This window comes from Heptranchias perlo, chromosome 5 (genome assembly GCF_035084215.1).
Source record: "Heptranchias perlo isolate sHepPer1 chromosome 5, sHepPer1.hap1, whole genome shotgun sequence".
Lineage (NCBI taxonomy): Eukaryota > Metazoa > Chordata > Chondrichthyes > Hexanchiformes > Hexanchidae > Heptranchias > Heptranchias perlo.
Genome location: NC_090329.1, coordinates 37,355,747 through 37,379,487, shown reverse-complemented (window position 1 = coordinate 37,379,487; position 23,741 = coordinate 37,355,747).

Sequence of the window (23,741 nt, the reverse complement as noted above, 5' to 3'; positions counted from 1 at the left end):
CCTCAGTACTCAGGTTAGATTATGTGCTCAAGTTTCTGGAGGGGGGCTTGAATCCATGACCTGACTCAGAGTCAGGAATGCTACCATTGAGCCAAGGCTGATCTTAAAGTGTTCAAAGCTCAGAACTCCAAAAATGTTTGTCTCCTACTTCTCAGTTGCAGCTGGTCTCATACTTCATGCCAATATCAATTTCCAGGCTATTGGTACAATAAATGTTAGTTATCAACTTATTAAAATAACCCACTTCTTTACTTAATGCCAGACTGAATACCTTAGAGGATTAGGGACTACTACCATGACTGTTTAGATGGAAGGAGAAACACATTCTCAGCACCAACCAATTTTTCAGCAGCATTACAAGGTTTAACACTGCCATGGATATATATTAATCAGGGCATATGTTAATCAGAATACATATTAATCAGGAGATATATTAATTAGAATATATATTAATCAGGCTATATATTAACTGGGACACATAGTAATAAGGACATACCTTAATCAGGGCATAAGTTAATCAGAATATATATTAATCAGGAAATATGTTAGTCAGGACATATGTTAATCAGGATACAACTCAATCAGGACAAATTTTAATCAGGACACATGTTAACCAGGGTATATGTTGGTTCAGATATATGTTATTCAGGGCATATGTTAGTCCAGATATATGTTAGTCAGGGCACATTTTAATTAGGACATACATTAATCAGAACAAATACTAATTAGGACATATATTCATCAGGATATATATTAGTTGGATCGGCAGTAATTGCTGTCCATTATTCTAGTTTAAAAACTCTGTGAGTTCCCCCAGTGGCATAGTGAGTACAGACATCTGGTCATGGTGCAGTCCTGTGCCATATGGATAAGAAGATCTCTGGTTTGATCTCTAGTGAATGCTGAATTAGCTGATCACAACAGGGCAACAGATGGTTATTACAGTTGGCATCAGCCACCACCCCCCCCCCCCCACCAAGCTAGGAAAGGAAAAAGAACAGTTAGGGTTCCTGCTCCCTATCCAGTGACTCCTACCAGAAGGTGTGCATGCTGGGTAGGGATGGGATCGTGCTCAGTAGAGATACTTTCCTTAAACAAATAGCTTATCAAAACTCGTGGTCTAGGCTCATACGTGTACCTCATTTACCAGAGGGCTACTTCTACACATGGCAAAGTAACCCATCATCAGTCAGTACCTTCTGGAAAGGATGGGGGAAAATTGAAGAAACAAAAGCAAAGCAAAATCTTAGAGCCTGTGACCTTCTGAACAAATTTGGAGAGGCCAAGCACATCTTTAAAAGGAAGCAGGCTCGGCCTTATTTCATACTGAACTTTTCAGTTAAAACAAGGAGAGTGTTTACCATAAAACTTACATCACTTTCCTCATGCTTAGACCACATTCGTAATTAATAATAAAAGCTCTTGCTTAATAGAATTTTTTGGTGTGTGTTTTGCCCCCTGCTTTCTTGGAAATTGCATTCTCTCTTTTTAAAAAAAAGTAGAACAGACTTCTTCTTTTAATTTGTGAGAACAGATGTTCTAACATTACTTGAAGGAAGTGAGGAGATATGGACGGTGGGACAAGGTTAGTCGCTGCGTTTGCTTTGTTTGTACGCCTCTCGTCCCACTCAACCTGACTAGTAAAATCCAATTTATTAGACCAATTATAGTCACTTTTAGCAAATAACAAGAATTGTAGCTAACACCTGCTAAATCACTGTTTTTTTTATGTGTTATGTTGCTACAGTGCTTTCTGCTTTTGATTATTTTTATATGCATTTAATTATAATCACAGTAGAAAAAAATGTATGAGGCCACAGCAATTAAACAGATATGTTTTGCTGGATGAATGCACTTTATAATGCAGAGAGTTGAAATCAAATTTCTCTTCAAATTCCAGTTACAGCTCTCTGAATAATTTACATGAACACTCTATTACATTCTCTGATGGTTGCTTTTGTCAAATCTACTAAAAAAAATCTAATGATCTCTGCAAGATTTTCTCCTAGATTAAACGTGGGCTTTTCACTGAGAAGTCGTGACTAGCGAAGCTTTTTCACTCACAAAAAAGCCTCAGCACTCATGAGTCTTTTGGGGAAAGGGGAGTAAGTCGTGAAGGGCCATCATAATTAGTGAATCTCAGCTATCATTGATCGTGAATGGGTTATTCTCTTTATTAAATATACTTCCCCCCTTCCCCCACCATCACATTATTTTAATCCCATTTTTAATGATTGTTTTGTACTCAAACAATTATTATAGGGCAAATTTCACAAACGTGCTCTCAACACAAAGCTTTACACACCAGGTGCGCACGTTGGGAATTCATGTGCAGAGGTCAGCATGCTCCATAAGACTTTTCAAGCACAAATTCATCAAACCCATTCTGTTCAGTTCGAGACGTTATCCCTATTATTTAATCTCCCAAGGGAAATTTCTGTTAAATTTCTTCCTGATCTCCATTATTTTTAGCAAACTTTTAATAATTGATTTGCAGTCAAATAACTATCATATGGTTCATACCAAACATAAAAAGCATAGACCCCAGCCCATCCAGCTTACTTTCACAAACCACGCACAATCCGCTCTATCATACCCGCTACTCCAATTATTTAATTCCCCCAAGGGAAAGTTCTAAAAAGCTTCTCCCTGAACTCTAAACATTGTCAAGTAAGATTCTATGATATCTATCTTCACTTAAACCTCCATTTTTAATCACATTACACAGACTTTGGTTGTTATGTGGCAAGTAACATTCGTGCAACACCAGTGACAGGCAATGATCATTTCCAAGAAGAGACAGCCTAACCACCTCCCCTTGACAATGAATGACATTACCATCAACATCCTGGGGGGTCACCGTTTTTTTTATTTGTTCATGGGATGTGGGTGTCGCTGGCGAGGCCAGCATTTATTGCCCATCCCTAATTGCCCTTGACAAGGTGGTGGTGAGCTGCCTTCTTGAACCGCTGCAGTCCGTGTGGTGAAGGTTCTCCCACAGTGCTGTTGGAAAGGGAGTTCCAGGATTTTGACCCAGCGACGATGAAGGAACAGCGATATATTTCCAAGTCGGGATGGTGTGTGACTTGAAGGGGAACGTGCAGGTGTTGTTGTTCCCATGTGCCTGCTGCTCTTGTCCTTCTAGGTGGTAGAGGTCGCATTTACCAGAAACTCAACTGGACCAGCCACATAAATGCCGTGTCTATTAGACCAAGCCAGAAGCTGGGTATTCTGCAGCGAGTGGCTCACCTCCTAACTCCCCAAAGCCTCTCCACCAGCTACAAGGCACAAGTCAGGAGTGTGATGGAATACTCTCCACTTGCCTGAATGGGTGCAGCCGCAGCAACATTCAGGAAGCTTGACACCATTCAAGAGGCCCAAAACCATCTAGGACCAGCCTATCCATCTACCCCCCTCACCACCGACGTACCATGGCTGCAGTGCGTGTGCTATCTACAGGATACACTGCAGCAAGTTGCCAAGGCTTCTTGGTGGTGGAGGTCATGGGTTTGGGAAGCAGCTCTTCCCAAATCTATGACCTCCGCCACCTAGAAGGACAAGGGCAGCAGATGCATGTGAATACTATCACCTCCAAGTACTCATCCACGTCACACACCATCCTGACTTAGAATCATAAAAAATTATGATTCTAAGTCAGAATGGTGTGTGACGTGGAAGAGTACTTGGACGTATAATGCAGTTCATTCACTGTCACTGGGTCAAACTCCTGGAACTCCCTACCTAACAGCATTGTGAGAGTACCTTCACCGCACGGCCTGCAGTGGTTCAAAAAGGGCTCACCACCACCATCTCAGGGCAAACGGGGATGGGCAATAAATGCTGGCCTTGCCAGCGACACCCACATCCCGAAAATGAATAAAAAAGACGCCATTTCCTTGGTCCCAACAGTGTAGGATTCATTGCTTCAATTTCATAGTTAATTTCCTCATCTCAATCTTTATTTTTCCCTATTAACTAGCCGCATTCCTAACCAGATATTTATCCGCCTGTTTTTAGGAGTTAATCCACATGACATTAAGTCTTTTGCTGGGAGTCTATCTCACAATCCACTGCTCTGTAGGGGAAAAAATGTTCTAATGTCTTGTCTCTCACTGTTCAAGTTAAATAGGCTGCTTGCAACTACTTTATCAATGCCTCTGGACATTTTAAAGACCCAGGGGAAAGAATCCTTTGGCTTGATATGTTTCACGACATCATGAGCATGTCTTTTTTGAATGCATTTATGATGTTATTACATATAGTGACCAGAGCAATGCTTCCCCTGGGCTTTGTCCCTTCTCAGCCATATAGCTGATACAATGGATCTTTGTGGAATAAGAGAGTGTTTTGTTGAGCACTTGTACATCAGAAACACATTGAGCCACCGAGCCAAAATAATCTTCTCATGCAACACTGTATGATTGATTATTCATTCCACTGGAAACATATTTTCATACCTTTACCCATCTTACACAGAATAATGGACAGCACTAGAGTCAGCCGCCTTGTTTTGATCTTTGACAGCTATTGCTTTCTTTTTTGCATGGAACAAGATACAGTAAAATGAAATAATGTTATTATGCTTTTCAGTGGTTGTGGTGTACCGCCGCATCTATTTTCAGGCCTCCCCCCTTGTGTCTGGCAGAGGGAAGAAAAGAACACCTAAGGAAGCTGGGCGTTGGAGGGTGCTGGCTAGCCCCTTCAGAGTGGAAGAGCTATAAAGGGGCTGCCAGCAACTTCCTAGCACCTCAGGTAAGTTTTAATCTTTCTTAGCAGGGTGCAGCAGGGCTCCATGGCAGGACTGGAGGCCAATCTCGCTGCTGTTTCTGACAACAGCCAGAAGGCCCAACACCCGCCAGAAATTTTCACTGGTTCAGAACCCTTAGGCCCAGGAGCAGCTCTCAACTTCCCTCCCCCCAATCTGGAGCAAGCACCCGTTCCACAGGCAGAATTCCCACCTAGCCCAGGCCCAACCTATGCAAACAAGCCGATCCTGAAAATACACTGGAGTTTAAGCTACGTTCAAGTTGGCCAGCTTTCAAATGTGCATCTCCCAATTTATGCTGGGGCAAGGGGGTGGGGTGGCGGAGATGGAGAAAAATCAGTCTCATAAGTCTTGCTTTAGAATACTCAGAAATTAGATTGCCGAACTGACTCAGAGTTATACTGTCACTTTCACATCCATGCAAATCCAAAATCAAAATTGGTAGTATACTGGCAACTTAATATAGCACAATTAAAAGTAGAACGATTCAAAGTAGAAGTAATTACTGTACTATTTTACCACCAGTATTAACACACGCCAGTCAGCTGTAAACGTGTGGTAATACTGCAGCATACAGCAATACAGCAGTATATTTATACTAAAGTACATGACAAGGTGCACGCAATTCCAGTGGTCTGTACAACGTCTCCATTCAAGTTGTATGGAAAATTTGGTTGGCTGTTCTGCAAGGCAGAAGGAATCGCATAATTTCTTGCGGTTTAGGGTTTTTTTTCCAGGCATAGTGTTTTTGCTCAATAACAAAAGAATTGCTGGGATCACAGCCGCTTCCCACCATTGCTATGCAAACTGAGCAGTAAAATAGTGTTGATTAGCATTTCAAGGAGCAGCACATTAGTTCTGGCAAGAAAAGCTCCTCTCGGTGGGTAAGATCTGTTTTGTCCTCCCTCCTGACATCTGTTGTAACTTTTCCAGCCCGAGGGGGGGATAATGTGGAAGAGGCTTGCAGGAGAATTTTGGTACTTGTATAAATGCATCAGACTACAAGAATGCAAATATACAAAATATTCATCAATATAACTTGTTTAAACACTTTGAGAGCAATGTATTGCAAAATAAATTAAAATATAAAGAAATAATTTATGGCAGAACATACTAGTGGAAGCCAATTAATATATAATTATATATACTATTATATTCTGAAAATATATACATCTCAACAATGGCCTTCTACCAATCATTTGAACAGCACCGCAGATTTTCTCATGTAACAAAGGCCATGGCCAGTAGTCAGGCAACCCAAGCAGCTGCGTCGGGGACTCTTTTTCTATCCTGATTTGTAAATGTAACACTATTCAGGCAGAACTCTGCAAAGAAAGTAATAATTTTGTGTACTGTAGAGAAAATGGCCCATCTCCCAAATGTGCTGTTCTGTGTTTACTTAGGGAATGAATGGATTTGGCAGTGCACTAAATGAAAGGCAAAGAAAATACATTATTTAAAAGTGCCAGGTTGACAAAGTGTTAATAATAATGATGTCCCTAACAGAGTCTTGGAGAATGTGTTGTTAAGTGTAAACAACAAGTGTGTCTGATGCAATTGAAGATTGAAGCGGTATTTACTGGCTTCTAGTTATTGTGGCACTGCTTCAGAGAGCTGCCCCAACTGTGTTCATCTTTCCCTTCCCTTCACTCCATCTGTGTGCAGAGCCCCTAAAACTGTCACACAGTGAGTGTGACAGTCACACATTGCCATTGTGGATAACTAAGTTACACACTGAAAATATCACACAAGCACTGCCTCAGGCAGCAGTCAGGTGTTGACCTGATTGAAAGAAGGCAGCTGAGACTCCAGCCCAAGCCAGGTGAGAGAGCATTCACTGAGGATAAGTAAACACCAGGTGGGTAGAAAAGGAGACACTGTCTATATTTGACTGATACTGTGCTTAGTGCTGCAAAATAACTAGTATATAGCATTGAAATAGCTGAAGTTAACGTGGAAAGAGACCTAGGAGTGTCAGTAGATTCTACGTTAAACATGTCTAACCAATGTAGAGCAGCAATCAACAAAGCAAATAGAATGTTGAACTACATAGCCAAAACAGTAGAATACAAGGTCAGAGGAAGTCATGATCAAACTCTACAGTCCTCTGATCAGACATGAGAGATATTCAAATGTTGGAGACAGTTCAGAGAAGAGCCATGAGGATGATCCCTGGTATCTGGGGTGTAAGATATGAGGAAAGACTGGAGAGACACGGGCTTTTCAGCCTGGAATGGAAGCCTCTGAGAGGTGATCATATAGAGGTATACAAGATAGTAAATGGCATGAAAAAAATAAAGCCGCAGTATTACTTTAAATTAAATTGTGCAAGTCGGACAACTGGACATAGGTTCAAACTAATGAAAGGTAACTTTAAGACTGATATCAGAAAGTTCTTCTTCATGCAAAGAATGATCAACACTTGGAATAGACTTCGGGGCAGAGTGGTGGAAGTGGACTCCCTGGATACTTTTAAGAAACAATTAGATGCTGCAATGGAGGGGACCGTAAGTTGCTTCTGGATGGATGAACTAATATGGGCCGATGGTCTTCCTCATTCGTAATTATCTTGTGTGACTAGGTTTCTATATATCCGCTGTAAACGGGCAGTTTTGAATGGTGATGGGGCAGCAGATTACACAATAAATCTAGCATTTAAAAATGTCTGGTGGACACCCATTCCATTTGCAGAGCAGAAGAAGTGTTTGCACCAGACAGGGGTTGAAAACTTGCTGTGGCACCTGACCACAATGTAAGTGGGCCGCACAAGTACCTGAAGATCTTCAAGAATGTTTAAGAGTGCTCCCATTTTTTGGCACCAGCGTTTTAAATTATAAATCTCCCCCTTAGCAAAACTGAATGCCAAGGAAGTACAAATGTCCAGCTCGGGCACACATGGAGGATGAAAAGTCATATGACATATATCTCTCATATCCATGGCATCATAATATGTCTACCCTGTAAATTTACAGGAATTTTTGATGGGCAGAAAAAGGCACGAGGACTCAGTGTAACTGGATCCCGTGCCAATTCCACCCTCGCCCTCCCGCCCAGATTAAAGTGTCGAGAGGAAGCACTTTTTTTCTTTTCTGCTGGACTGTTCCACATGGAAATTTGTTCTTAATGTCCGCTTACTGTTCCAAAGGGAGTGGCAGACAGGGAGCCCAGGAATGAAATACACGGAGCCCGAAAGCTTAGAACTGCAGACCAGAAGCCTGAGAGAGGCAAGCTTGATGCCAGCACTTGGGGAGACGGTTACAGTAGCAGCCGAGAGTGTTAAGCCATAAAATATCAGAACATAATACTGTTTGAATTAAGAAATGGTAATTTAGCCCATCAAGAGGGCATTTTTTTGTGTGGCTCCTCAGTGTCTCATTGTAAAGTTGGTCAACTATTAGAAGCTCCGTCATCTGCTGCTGTGACAGTGAAGATAAGTCTCCAAGAAGTAGTCCCAATGATACTGTTGCAATGTTGACGTTTGTCTCATACATTGGACATAGATTGTTCGGGGAGTTTTGGTTGGAAAGTAGGGCGTATACACTATTATTAAAACAAAGTTAAGTGAAAACATGTTACAGACAGAAACACAACCCCATGATTCAGATAGCCTTTGTAAACAATTCTGAGTTCACTCTTATGACTTGTGGCATCATTGGAATCTTTTCTGTATACAAGCAGACCTCCTGTGACATTTCTCAGAGTGAGTCGGAAGATATGCTGCTTTATAACACGAGCGGGTGTTTATTCCATGTAGAAGGTACTTACTTACAGTGACTGAATAAATCAAAATCCATTTTTACCAAATGATATTCTGCGATTTTTACCATTGCTTTGGGGATCAAATTCCACAACTCTGGCCATCATTCTATGAAAACCATAAATCAGTGGGTTTTATTTCCTATATATTCCTTTACCAAGGTGTTTAATTTTTATCCCTCATCATTTTTAAAGTTGAGAATGGATGGCAAAATAAATGGTGAGATGCTCCCGCCAAAGTTCATGAGATCAGAGGGAACTTATATCCTACTTGAAACATTTTCCCTGCCAAAGAGGTTGGAAAGTCCACCAAAGAGTCCTGGACCAGGAGGGTGTCATGTTATTCACTGCCACCGCACCCTCCAAAGAATGATGTAGGTGCCCCCATAAAAGGGAACCAATTTAAAAATTACAAAAAATAAATTAAGTGCCATATCTTCAGAGGTCCAGGTTTCGATCCCAGCTTTAATGAGGCTCCCACTTATTTCAGACAGGTGCCTGCAGAATACAGTACTGTGATTTTTGAAATCCTACTACCCCGTTCCTTTCTGGCGGAGGCAGTTGAAATCGGCCCCATTCAATCTGTCTGTCTTTCCCTCAGCTTAATACTTTTTCTGATTATAGGGTATTTGTAATTCAAAACCAACAAAAACGTGCAACATATATAATCAATACAACACACATACGCACAGCCTCAGTATAAACTTTATCTGAATAAAGATTTTGAAATATATCCTCTAGCTCTCTTCCAATAACTTTGTATAAAAAAGTTGATTTTCTTAGACACCAAGAGAGAAGTATTGTATAATTGTGTACAGGTACGGTGGTGTAACAGTTATGGTACTGGACTGGTAATCTGGAGGTCAAGGGCTCAAATCCCATCGCAAGTTGTGAAATTAAGTTCAATAAATCTGGTCATTTGTGAGCTATCACCGCAAAAGGTTACCATAATAGGTATCATATTGTTGTAAAAATCCAATTGGTTCACTACTACCCTTCAGGGAAGGAAAGTTGCCACTCCCACATGGTCTGACCTGCACAGACCTCCAGTCTACTCTACGTGGTTACTTGTAATGCACTTGGGCAATAAATGTAGACACGCCAGCATTGTGCACATCCGGAGAACAACTGAAAATAAGTTGGCTAGCTAAATGCTACAGATGTATCTTGGGAAACTGTACAGTGCACATGCTCAGATTGTACGATCTGCCTTCAGCTGACCGTCACTGCTGTAGGCAAAAATATCAAATCTAAGCCCAGATTTTTTGGGCGAGACCCAGCCCTTCAAGTTCATCAACAAATTGTCCATGTGATATTGATACAGTTTTTTTTTGTCGTGACATGTGGACATGGGGGGGGGGGGCGGGGTGATTTTAACCCTCAAGGTGGGTTGGGTGCGGGTGCGATTTGAAAATAGTTGTTTCTTGGGTTGCGACCGCAACCTGGCTTCAATTCCGGGTTTAATGTGGGCATGTAAAAGTACAGGCTTCCCACTGGGAATGCAAAGTCCAAAAATTTTGTGGTTGTGACCCAAAAAAACAACTATTTCCAACTCCCACCCGCCACCAACCCACCCGTTCTTGGGGGTTAAAATTACCCCCAGGGGCTTTCCATTGTAAAAGCGTGACACGGAGATAAGGTTAATGTATGTACAGGAAGTGCAGGTCATACACAAGATTTTTGATGATATATAGATAGATATTATAGGTTCATAATCTCAGCCTGTATCTAGATAACTGTAACAAGGATAAGTGTCTTTTTTCTTGACAATTGTTTCTCTGCCAATTTTCTCCTTTCCCTCCCCTCCTCTTAAGATGTTGAGGCTTTGTTGGGTACAGTTACACTGTCACTGGCCGCTCTCCAGTACCTTGCCCAAGTGATCAATATTCACGTGCGAGCCTTCACAACAGTATCAGCAAACTATTTAACCTTGTGAAGCTTTACAGTCAAGCCTGATCCCTTCTCATGTGACATTCCGACTTGGGAGTTGTTGGATAGTAATCAAAAACTCTGGCCAACTTTGATATATACTTGAAAAGGAAAATTTTGCAGGGCTATGGGGAAAGAGCAGGATAATGGGACTAATTCGATAGCTCTTTCAAAGAGCCAGCACAGGCACAATGGGCTGAAAGGCCTCCTTCTGTGCTGCAAGATTCTATGATTCTATGAACTTTCCTCTTCGTGACCCAGAAGCAATGAGGCCAACTTTAACACCTCTAAAGTTGCCCTGGCTTGAGATCAACTAACTCAATACAGACCAGGGATAAAACTTGGGCCTTCCAATTCTGCATGGATTAGCTGTTTACTTGATAAATTGGCTGAGCCAAAATAGAAGCAGACAGACAAAAATCTAAAGAAATTGGTTCCATTGGTTGCTGAGTGGTCAGAAAACATACGACTCACACAGAGAAAGTAATGAATTTCCAGATACCAAGTCGGCTTATTTTAATATGATGAAGGACAAATATGAATAGATATGGGGTTAAGTTTGAGTTGCTTTAGATATAAATTTAAAAACACTGCACTCACAGCCAAAAAAATTAATGATTTTCCAGGCAACAAGATAGCCTGTCTTAATCCATAGTGCTGCTATTTTGTGAGCTAATTTGGCATATAATACGAGAACAAGAAGTGCAACACGTGGTGGCCCTTCCAGAAGAAACCGTTGACCCAGAATTTTCTGTCAAAATAACTGTGAGGCTAATGACGCTCGCTATTATTTATACGCAAATCGCACAGCAACTTCAGGCGAGGGGCAGCTTCGCAGTTAAACGCAAAAATCTGAAAGTTGCTGACGGAGATGCACCGCTCCACCGTTAGCATCACGAAAACGGGATCTCGCTGTCTGACTCACCATTGAAATGCACTGAATGGCGTGAAGATGTAGAATCGCAGAATCATAGAAAGGTTACAGCACAGAAGGAGGCCATTTGGCCCATTGAGTCCGCACCAGCTCTATGCAAGAGCAATCCAGCTAGTCCTACTCCCCCGCCCTTTCCCCGTAGCCCTGCAATTTTTTTCCTTTCAAGTACTTATCCAGTTCCCTTTTGAAGGCCATGATTGAATCTGCCTCCACCACCCCCTCGGGCAGTGCATTCCAGATACTAACCACCCGCTGTGTGAAAAAGTTTATCCTCATGTCACTTTTGGCTCTTTTGCCAATCACCTTAAATCTATGTCCTCTGGTTCTTGACCCTTCCACCAATGGGAACAGTTTCTCTCTATCTACTCTGTCTAGACCCTTCAAGATTAATACCTCCATCAAATCTCCTCGCAACCGTCTCTGTTCTAAGGAGAACAACCCCAGCTTCTCCAGTCTATCCACATAACAAAAGTCCCTCATCCCTGGAATCATTCTAGTAAATCTCTTCTGCACCCTCTCCAAGACAGTCACATCTTTCCTAAAGTACGGTGCCCAGAACTGGACACAATACTCCACTTGTGGCCGAACCAGTGTTTTATAAAGGTTAATCATGACTTCCTTGCTTTTGTTCTCTATGGCTCTATTTATAAAGCCCAGGGTCCCACATGCTTTTTTAACCGCTTTCTCAACCTGCCCTACCACCTTCAACAATATGTGTACATGTACCCCCAGATCTCTCTGTTCCTGTACCCCTTTTAGAATTGTGCCCTTTAGTTTATTTTGCCTCTCCTCATTTTTCCTACCGAAATGTATCACTTAGCATTTTTCTGCGTTAAATTTCCTGCATTCCTGCATTTGCATGGTAGATGTGAACTAAAGTCACCACAGAAAGTTAAGTCTTGTCCATTTCAGTCTAAGTACCCTTTAAACAATGTGATAAATGTTAATTACTGCCAATCAACCTCTCTGGCATTGAAAATTAACTGTTACATTAACTATTAAATTAACTATTAACATGTTGTGTGGCACTATCACTGTGCTAAATGGGATAGATTCAGAACAGATCGAGCAGCTCAAAACTGGGCAACCATGAGGTGCTGTGGGCCATCAGCTGCAGCAGAATTGTATTCCAGCAGAATCTGTAACCTCATGGCCTGGCATATTCCTCACTCTACCATTACCAACAAGCCAGGGGATCAACCCTGGTTCAATGAGGAGTGTAGAAGAGCATGCCAGGAGCAGCATCAGACGTACCTAAAAATGAGGTGCCAACCTGGTGAAGCTGCAACTCAGGACTACATGCATGCTAAACAGCGGAAGCAACATGCTATGGACAGAGCTAAGCGATTCCACAACCAACAGATCAGATCAAAGCTCTGCAGTCCTGCCACATCCAGTCGTGAATGGTGGTGGACAATTAAACAACTAACGGGAGGAGGAGGCTCTATAAACATCCCCATCCTCAATGATGGCGGTGTCCAGCACGTGAGTGCAAAAGGCAGAAGCGTTTGCAACCATCTTCAGCCAGAAGTGCCGAGTGGACGATCCATTTTGGCCTCCCGATATCCCCACCATCACAGAAGCCAGTCTTCAGCCAATTTGATTCACTCCACGTGATATCAAGAAACAGCTGAGTGCACTGGATACAGCAAAGGCTATGGGCCCCCGACAACATCCCGGCTGAAGTGTTGAAGGCTTGTGCTCCAGAACTAGCCGCGCCTCTAGCCAAGCTGTTCCAGTACAGCTACAACACTGGCATCTACCCAACAATGTGGAAAATTGCCCAGGTTTGTCCTGTCCACAAAAAGCAGGACAAATCCAATCCGGCCAATTACTGTCCCATCAGTCTACTCTCAATCATCAGCAAAATGATGGAAGGTGTCATCGACAGTGCTATCAAGCGGCACTTACTCACCAATAACTTGCTCACCGATGCTCAGTTTGGGTCCGGCTCCAGATCTCATTACAGCCTTGGTCCAAACATGGACAAAAGAGCTGAATTCCAGAGGTGAGGTGAGAGTGACTGCCCTTGACATCAAGGTAGCATTTGACCGAGTGTGGCACCAAGGAGCCCGAGTAAAACTGAAGTCAATGGGAATCAGGGGGAAATCTCTCCAGTGGCTGGAGTCATACCTAGCACAAAGGAAGACGGTAGTGGTTGTTGGAGGCCAATCATCTCAGCCCCAGGACATTGCTGCAGGAGTTCCTCAGGGCAGTGTCCTAGGTCCAACCATCTTCAGCTGCTTCATCAATGACCTTCCCTCCATCATAAGGTCAGAAATGGGGATGTTCGCTGATGATTGCACAGTGTTCAGTTCCATTCGCAACCCCTCAGATAATGAAGCAGTCTGTGCCCACATGCAGCAAGACCTGGACAACATCCAGGCTTGGGCTGATAAGTAGCAAGTAACATTCGCGCCAGACAAGTGCCAGGCAATGACCATCTCCAACAAGAGAGCATCTAACCACCACCCCTTGACATCACTGAATCCCCTACCATCAACATCCTGGGGGTCACCATTGACCAGAAACTTAACTGGACCAGCCACATAAATACTGTGGCTACAAGAGCAGGTCAGAGGCTGAGTATTCTGCGGCGAGTGACTCACCTCCTGACTCCCCAAAGCCTTTCCACCATCTACAAGGCACAAGTCAGGAGTGTGATGGAATGCTCTCCTCTTGCCTGGATGAGTGCAGCTCCACAACACTCAAGAAGCTCAACACCATCCAGGACAAAGCAGCCCGCTTGATTGGCACCCCATCCACCATCCTAAACATTGACTCCCTTCACCACCAGCGCACAGTGGCTGCAGTGTGTACCATCCACAGGATGCACAACACCTCCCAATCCCGCGACCTCTACCACCATGAAGGACAAGAGCAGCAGGTACATGGGAACAACACCACCTGCACGTTCCACCCCAAGTCACACACCATCCCGACTTGGAAATATATCGCCGTTCCTTCATCATCGCTGGGTCAAAATCCTGGAACTCCCTACCTAATAGCACGTGGGAGAACCTTCACCACACGGACTGCAGCAGTTCAAGAAGGCGGCTCACCACCATTTTCTCAAGGGCAATTAGGGATGGGCAATAAATGCTGGCCTTGCCAGTGACGCCTACATCTCATGAACGAATAAAAAAAAATTTACAAGTGTGCAGTCTTATTCCTTCAGGTTTTAATTGTTGTTGGAGATTTTTTTAAAATTTAAAATTTTCTTTGACATGTTTCGGACCCTGTTTGCCATCTTAGGATAGAACTGGTCAGATTGTGCGCTGTACTGGTGGTACAGCCAAACAGGCCCGTAAAAGGCAAGTTTGAATTTATTTTTGTGGGGCCAGGTGGAGCAGGTGTACTCCTCTGGGCCCCACTTAAATAATCTGAGCCGCTGCCACCCCGGGCTCCGCCCCCTCTGCAATCGCAAACCCCTCCCAAGGACTTACCTTGCTGCCTCTGGGCCACCCACGAGTGCCCCAGCCCAACTTTGGCAAGCTGCATCGGGACACCTGTTTGGCTCGTTGGTTCTGTTTAAATTAGTCCCAGGCCCTAAAATGGCTGCCGCCTCTTTGCTGCTGGAATGGGTGCCCGGACGGCCAGCCCACTCTGTTGGTTGGCTGCCCAAAAGTTAAAATCTAGCCCGAACAGTACAAGAGTAACAGGTTATGAGAACACTCTTTGAGACTGGCAAACTTGGAACAGATACATGCTACAGGAATCTGCATTACCTAGGCACCTTTATGTCATCATTTTTCCCAATTTGTAGCCAGGTCCTCTGGGTCAATCACCATGTCAGATATCTCCAGCAGGGATTTTGGACAGCTTTCTATGGGTAGGCTGTTATTGGGTCCCAGCGAGGGCAGCCCTCCTTTGCATCACTGGAATACATCAGCGTCTCAAGGACACCGTCGCAAATATGCGCTTTTAAGAACTTTTCACTGGTGAGAAATAATGTGAATCTTTAAACGCCTTTCCTTCACTTCAGTTTGGGAGTTTAATTCAGAGGATTCATTAATTTGAATTTCAAATTTATCTTTCATTTCTGTAATCAATGCATTTTATTTGTAGGTCATGTGGCAACATTATACAGAGTTTTGCAGTGACTTGATTGCCATTGTCTTTATAGCCTGCTGAGGTTACTTTTTAAGGAAATCTCACCATCTTAAAAATTGACTTCAATGGAAAAGAAAATCAGGGGCAGTGTAAAATGGGCTGCCGATTTGCTAAGAGCCCATTTCGCTCTGCTGGCAAAGACCAATTTCATCCCAATTATTTTTTCATCATGTTGAAATTGGGAGTGAATTTCACCTATTTGGTTCACAAAATACCACTTGACGGTAAGAGTTCTCCTGGTGGTTTCATGTAGTGATGTTGTAAATACATTGGCCAAGATTTCCTTAGTTCACTCTTTCTAACAAACTATAAATATTTTTTTGATAATGTGTTTATAGTGCGGCTAGAAGCAGTGACCAGAAGGATTCTTACACCGTGATTGTAAAATATATGTTATTCGTAGTAAAAAAAATATTTTAAACACTGAAAAGAATTGACAGAAAATAAGTAGTTAATCAAAAGATACAAAAGAAAGAAGAGACTAAAGAGGGTGACAAAATGCAAAAAAAAGGCAGAGAGATGGAGAGCAAAAAGAAGAAAGAAAAAGAGATAAGAGGCAGAAGGATGGAGTAAGTATGGTTTTGACAGATTTCATCCTATTGTCACCATCTGTACAACACTGCTCCGTGGTCTCTTTCATGGGAACAAAGCTGTGAGCAGATTCCAGCAGTTACTTCATTCACCATTCATTCACAGGCTCATCAGCTCCATATGGATGCAAACAACTGCTGAGCTGAATCAGGATTTCTTTCCCAGAATTGACATGGTAATGAAGTCATAGGCTTGTTCTCCGAAAGGACCTCCATGGATACTCCCCCTCGGTAACAAATCCAACCTTTTCACCCCATTCACTTCCCAAAATTATCTCATAACTCTGCAACATCTGTGAGTGGCTAATTCGTCTTTGAGTGCCTGGTAATGGTTTATTAGCTTTCCATGCACTACATGCTAGTTAACACTGGGCGACAAGAACCACTACAGGACCCATGTGGACACATGGAAATTGCAAGTCCACCATACAAAATATATGGCTTTACACCACACCTGCAGCCAAAACAAGTGCTATAATGGCGTTGTAGCAGCAGCGACAGCAGCAGGGATTTACCACCTAACCAGGCCCAGTCAGAGAAAGATAAACAATGAACTCCACCACTCCCCTCTTCCCTCAGGCTACACCACAATACCTCGCATAATATCAGGCACTAGATTTAGTTATTCGTTCTAAAGCTTAAAAGAAAAGCCATCTATAGCTGCTTTTATATTGCACCACGGCCAGTGCTAGTGGCACCAGCTCCTGACAAGTGGGCCTCGCACAGCTGGTTGCAACCTGAAAGTTAGCTTGCCAGGATTCACTAAGCCGGGAGCTGGGAAGACCCAGTAAAAGATTCATTTTCCCGGCTGCCGGCCCAAGTCAATCGTGGCGAGTTTACTTTTGGGTTGCAGCCGGTTGTGCAACTGCTACAGGCCTTCTAAAAGCACCTTCGTGCCGAGCCACGTTGTTACTCCGCATTCATTGCAAGTGCAAACAACATGAATAAAGTAATGGGCTAGATCTTGTTGTAGCAGGACATGTAACGGAGTCTGCCGTTAGTTAAATTTGCCCCTGCACCCTTCAGCTCAAAATATTTTTTGCCCACAAAGTTGCTGAAAGTGCGAGCTGATAATGGCCCAGCGAGGGCAACAAGGCATGTGGAACCTGAGTGAACAGGGCAACCAACAATCTGGTTGTTTATCTCCTTAAACAACCAGATTGAAGGATTGGGAAATAAACAGTGCAAGGACTGAGAAGGAGGGTGAATTAAATCTCAAATCAGGTACAGAAAGAGAAATAAAGAGAGGGAAAGAAAGACTGGATTAAGAGAAAGAAAAAAGAGACAGAAAGGAAAAGTAAGAAAAAAAAATTAAAATTTGACATTTTTAAAATATCCCAAAACAATTCACAACTGAAGGAATGAGATTCCATACTTGTAATAGTTAATTTTCAGTTCCTGAGAGGTTGACTGGCAGTAATTAGCACTTATCACATCGTTAAAAGGGTACTTACACTTCCTATTACTAGCCCTAGATATCTGCAGCGAGTTTAGTTCATAACTACTGTACAAATACAGCAACTTCACAACATTCAATGCATGTCAATGGTGAAGCAGACAGCAAAATGCTGTTTTCGCAAAGCTAATGGCGGAATGGTGAAACTCAGACAGCAACTTTTGGATATTTGCATTTAACCACACATCTGCAGTGGCTGTACCATTTACGCACAAATATCGGAGGGCGCTATTAGTCTCACCGTTATTTTGACAGCAAAATCCAGCCCATTCTAAAGTTCAGGCTAGCAATTCCTATTGGTGATAATAGCGGACAACACTTAACACATTCCTATGGCATTCCTCCGCTATTTTAATGGAGGCATTCGCCCATTCAATTTATAACTGGTAAAATAGTGGTCAGAGTAATATCACAAAAAGCATTCAGCCCCCATTATCACCAACAGTAATTTCTGCCCTTTAGCTTTAGGACCACTGCAAGGAATTCTATTTGAGGATTTGTAAGCAGCAAAACGATTTACATTTGTGACCAACTGGCCCAAGATAGCCACTTCAAACCTTTCTTTCCTAAAACAAGTCTTAGAGGTTTCCGATTGGCCCTGTGAAAAAAATCTGTTTAACCAGTGGTTTTCAAAACTGGATTCCATGAATCCTGGGAATTCACAAAGGGCTTCCAAGAGTCCACATGCTCATAATGTAAAATTTGGATTTCTGTCAGTACATTTGGGGAATTCTGGCAGATCAGCATTCCAAGCATGTTTCTAGTTAACAAGTGCTTACTGCACTGATAGCACGGTCTACTTTTGGATTGCTGGTAGAGTCTTTTCAGAAGTTCTCGGACTGGAGATTTGCGGGAGGATGTGAAAGTGTACATAAATCCCCCATACAGGAGTGTTTAAAAACCACTGTGTTAAGTCATAGAGATCAGAGAGGCCCCAGGTTACCCGATCATTGCTGAGTTAGCTTCTCTCAGCCAGGGAACAAGTGCGGGGGGAGGGGGGGAGGGTACAACAATTGGCCCCTATGTCCCTAGGTTAGGGAGGGTAGAAAAAAAATCAGTCAAAGATTGCCGTTTCTAATCATTACCAAAAATGTCTATATGTGGGTACCAGCTAAAAATAGAATCAGACGTGGTCATGATGCCCTCTGTGGTTGAATAGCCAGCAGTGCTCATTTTCTAGGCTCAAGCATGAAGAATGGCCACTTTGGTGTAGAACTATACCCCAGCATGATTCACCAATTTAAGACAAGGAGGGGAAAATTGGGCGGAAATGATCATATGGAAGCCAACTAGGGAATGTATCTCACTTTTTAAGTTTCTATTCGGTTGTAGGAAAAAGTCTTCAATTTAGAAAATGATAAGAGTTCGGCTCAGGTTAAGCAGACAAAGCAGCAGCTTATTTGCATTAGAAAGTCAAAGAGTCATTCGGGGGTGACAATTTCCATTTGGACTAATTTTATACAACAAAAACAACTTGCATTTATATAGTGTCTTTAATGTAGTACAATGTCCCAAGGTGCTTTACAGAAGCATAATCAGACAAAAATTGTCACAGAGCCAAAGAAGAAATTAGGATCCTGGGACTGGTAGCCAAAAGCTTGGTCAAAGAGGTAGGTTTTAAAGGAGGAGGGAGAGGCGAAAAGGTCTACGGAGGGAATTCTAGAGCTTAGGGACTTGACAGCTGCAGACATGGCTGTCAATTGTAGAGCGAAGGAAGTGAGGGAGGCACAAGAGGCAAGAATTGGATGAATGCAGAGTTCTCGGAGGGTTGTAGGGCTACTGGACCCATACCTAATTTATTTCCTTCTCCTTAGCCCTGAAAGATTGGGGCCAATTTGAACGCCCATACCACTACCACTATCTCAGCACGCACCAGAGATGAAACCTGGGACCTTCCTGATCTGTATCACTTAGTCCCACACCATATGGGACATTTAACTACTGACACAATAGTAACAATAAATAAAACATAATAATTGGATAAGAGTTTGTCAGGTCGAACTAAATTGTTTCAAGAGGTCTATTTTTCAAATAGGAATTTCACAATAAGGTTCAAAGAAAAACAAGATTACTTCCATTAGTCTAACAATTCAAATAATGCAAATGAAAAGCAAAACAGTCTTGTCAGACAGAAACTCTAAAGCACGAGGTCCAAGCACGAGTCTATCAATAACTCCACTGCTATTCACTGCAATATCCTGCCCAGTGAACATTTAGAAACACAAATCCAACTAATTGGTTTTCACTGGTCGAATTGCAGAACTGACTAGTTCTGGAAGAACCTCTGCTATTTCTGTGTTCTATCAAGTGATCGAAGGCATGTTCTTTTGAAAGAAGGAGTGTTAATTGTGTATTATGTAAATATCATTTATTTGCATTTATGATATTATTTGGTTAGTAATTTTCAGCTGGTAAAACAATATAGAAAGTTTTTACAAAATTGGTTATTTGATTAACAATAGTTATATGACATAGCCAATCAGAACTCTTAAAATTATCAGCTGACAGACTCACATTTTTACTAACATGTACCATGCCGTACAACTGACCAATCAAAACTCAAAGACCTCATGACCTGATTCCTGCTAAGAAATCAGACAAAGAAATGTGTTTCATCTGTCAGAGTCCCTTTGAAGTCATTACAAAGCATCACCTGATGTGGTCATATCATCATTGTGACAGCAGGTTTATACAACCATCCTGTGGAGACAAAAATAAAACTGTTCCTTTCAAACAAATGTAGCTGTCTTGATTACCAAGAGAGCTCAAGTATGATTATTTATTCTTTCCATCTATCACTTCAAATTACAAACTGTTGTGCTGGGCACACAACTCCTGACTAAAAAAATACAACCAGTAAAGCAAAACTTGGCTCTATTATCATTACAGGCATACTGGAAATCACACGGTTATGTAGAATGATGCTTTATGTACATCAGAGCTACAAAATTCTACGTGGCAAAATTGGCTCAGTTGGTATTACTCTTGTCTCTGGAGCAGACATTTGTGGATTCAAGCCCCACTATGGATTTGAGTTTACAATCGAGACTGACACTTCAAAGCAATACTGAGGGAGTGCTATCCTTTGACTGTGATTTTAATCTGAGGCTCCATCCAGCTATTCGGGTATATGCATACAATCCCCTGGCACTATTTGAGGAAGAGCAGAGAGTTCTCCTGGTGTCCTGGACAATATTCTGTCCTCCACCAAAAACAAATTAACTGGTCATTCATATGCTCTTTGTAAGATTTTGCGATGTGTAAATTTGCTGCTACATTTGTCTAAATAACAATGTTGACTGCACTTCAAAAGTAACCCACTAGTTGTAAAGTACTTTGCCAAGTCCTGAAGATGTGATAAGGAGACATATAAATGCAAGTTCTTTCTTTGAACAGATCTTCTTACAGCTTACGACTCTTCCATCTTTTGGTCTCCCCCCCACCCCAAACCCTCTCGCTTTGTCCAGAATTGTGAGATTCACTCGTCTTCCAGTTTCCAATTCAGATGGAGTGTCTAAACCTTTAACCGGTCTTTTCTCTTTACAGGGGACATTTCCAGCATCTTCTGTTATTATTTCAGATTTCCAGCATGCGCAGAATTGTTTCTTTTTATTTCTACAATTTATTTAATCTCCTGATGGAAAGTTCTCCAATGTTTTTCATTACTGTCCTCCCCCCCATCCCCCCCTCCAGATAATAATCGAGAAAAATAATGCTTATTTTACTTTATGACCTACTTTCTTTTTCTCAGTTGCTTTCCGTGGGATGACACTTCCATGGTCCCAGTAGCTCAGAACTCATTGGGCTCGATTTTGGCGTCGGGTTTCCGGCGGGTTTCCAGCGGGGGGGCCCGGAAAATCCCGATATCCGGTCACGTGACCGGATCGCGACGAAATCCCGGCCACTTCCGGGTACCCGCTGGTGGGAATCCCGCAGGCAATTAAAGCCAGCGGGGATCCACTTGAGTGTACTTACCTTGCTTGTTGAGGTCAGTTAATGAGCTGAATCAGCTGTCAAAAGAGGAAGTGTGGGATTTTAGGTTCAAGGCAGTGAGCTTCACACACTGGGGGAAACAGTCTCTCTCCAACCAGGCGTGTTGCAGCCAGCAACCTGTGGCAGGTGCCAAGGTGCACTCCACGGGGGACAGCCCTCACCCACGCAGGAGGCCACCGCGTCACATAGGGCAACCCCTGCCCCCCACCACCTCCCGCCAAGCCAGAGGACAGACCGACACGAAACCGCAGCCCCAGTCCGAGGAACCACCCACCTACCCTGCACAACCCCTCAGACTAACACCTGCCAGATGGGTGGTGTGTGGACACCCTCGGAGGACGAAGAGCATGACCAGCCCCAGCAGCCTCACAGTCCACGCCGTCCGCCGCAGAGACGTGGATCCCCCCAACACGGTGTTGTTGCACGCCCACCTGCACAGCAGGAGGGAGGGCTACCGCAGAGAGAGACGCATCGCAGAGGGCACTACCCTCGCCACAGGGTCCACAGACCGAGGCGCAGCTCCCCGGACCTCTCCGAGCAGCAGTGCACAGGGAGGCGCAGATTCGCTCGACATGTAGTCGTGGAGATCTGCAGCCTCTTTCATGCTGAGCTGCTCCTGGCTGGCCCCAGCACCAACTGCTTACCTGTCGCTGTCAAAGTCACTACTGCCCTCCACACCTTCTCCTCCGCATCCTTCCAGGGTGCAGCCGGCTACACCGCCGATGTCTCTCAGTCGTCTGCGCGGACGAGCCCTGCAAATACACCTGCACCTACTCTGCAGTAACACGATGGGTGGCATCAGTGGTGGGTCCTCATAGTGATACCCAGGAGCGGGCATTATTGGACACAACGGACAGGATTCGCGGAGACATGGCAGTGGTGGTGTCAATATAATGTGTGCTGTTTGTTGCTCTGAAATTCAATATAGGTAACACCCATGACAAACCCTCAGACACCCTTGTGCACCCCCTTCATGCTCACGACACGTTTGCCTTACGCTGCCTACCGCACATATGTGATGCATGCCCTGTGGCTGCAGCACAGGTGGTGGCAGGTTGAGTGAGGCTGGCCGTGAGGGAGATGCATGAGAGGGTGAGTATGGGATGGAGCAATGAGATTGTATGAGGATTGGGTTGCGTGTTAGTGGCAGGATGAGTACTGGCGAGGTGAGTAGGTGGAGGTAAGATGAAGATGGGGTTTGAGTGGGTATGAAGGGTGATGTGACAGAGTAGTGTTGGCGGTGCCGAAGGAGATGTGGGGTGGGGGCAGTGTTGTGGCAGACGGAGTGTAGGGGAAAGACTTCGTGTTCTCACTGCGGCTGACCTACTGCGGTCATTGCAGCGCCTCCTGCACTGTATGCAGGTGGGCGATATGTTGGTGGCGCAGGTGACCCCCTCTGCGACCTCGAGCCAGGCCTTCTTGGTGGCAGAGGCAGGCCGCTTCCTCCCGCCCGCCGGGGGGAAGATCTGTGTCCTCCCCCTCCTCCTCACCCCATCTGATGATACCTGGGGTGAGGCATCATTAAACTGGGAGCAGCCTTCCCCCTTGGCTGCTCCATGCTGCAATTTGTTCCATTGGTTGCAGCATCTGTCAGTGGAGGACTGCCCCTTTAACTAGAGAGCCTCCAGCTGACAGATCGTACTGCGCATGCGCAGCCCGACCGACGCGCAGGCCAGCGCCGTGGACCCCGGAGGAGCAGGTAATTGATTCCTATTAGTGGGTTGCCTGCTACGATCGCGCGGGCAACCCACTAATTTTGCCGAGCGTGTTGACCACGCTCCCGGAGGACCACCCGCTGGGAACCCGCAGGCCTGCTAAATTCGAGCCCATTGTGTTTCATAGAATATTTGATCACCTCCTGTATACTTACCCTTATAACCTTCAATCTCATTTCTTACAAACATTACTCTGCTTCATAGGCTGAAAATAATAATCTTTACATACACAATGGCCAGGCATCATTGATAATTCACTGTAAACAAATGCAATGATTTCAAAACATAATGGGCTGTTGCCTTACTCCAGGAGCCATCATTCATTCAATTTAAAATATTTATTGTCTTTCAGACAAAAAGCAATTCCTTTATCTGGTACAATATTCATACCTTGCATCAAGTTGTCATTGCCGGGAACTGGACAATACAATCTAACTGTATTTCACTGGGAGAAGCTCTCCCCCTCCATTATGAAGGTTATTTAAAAATA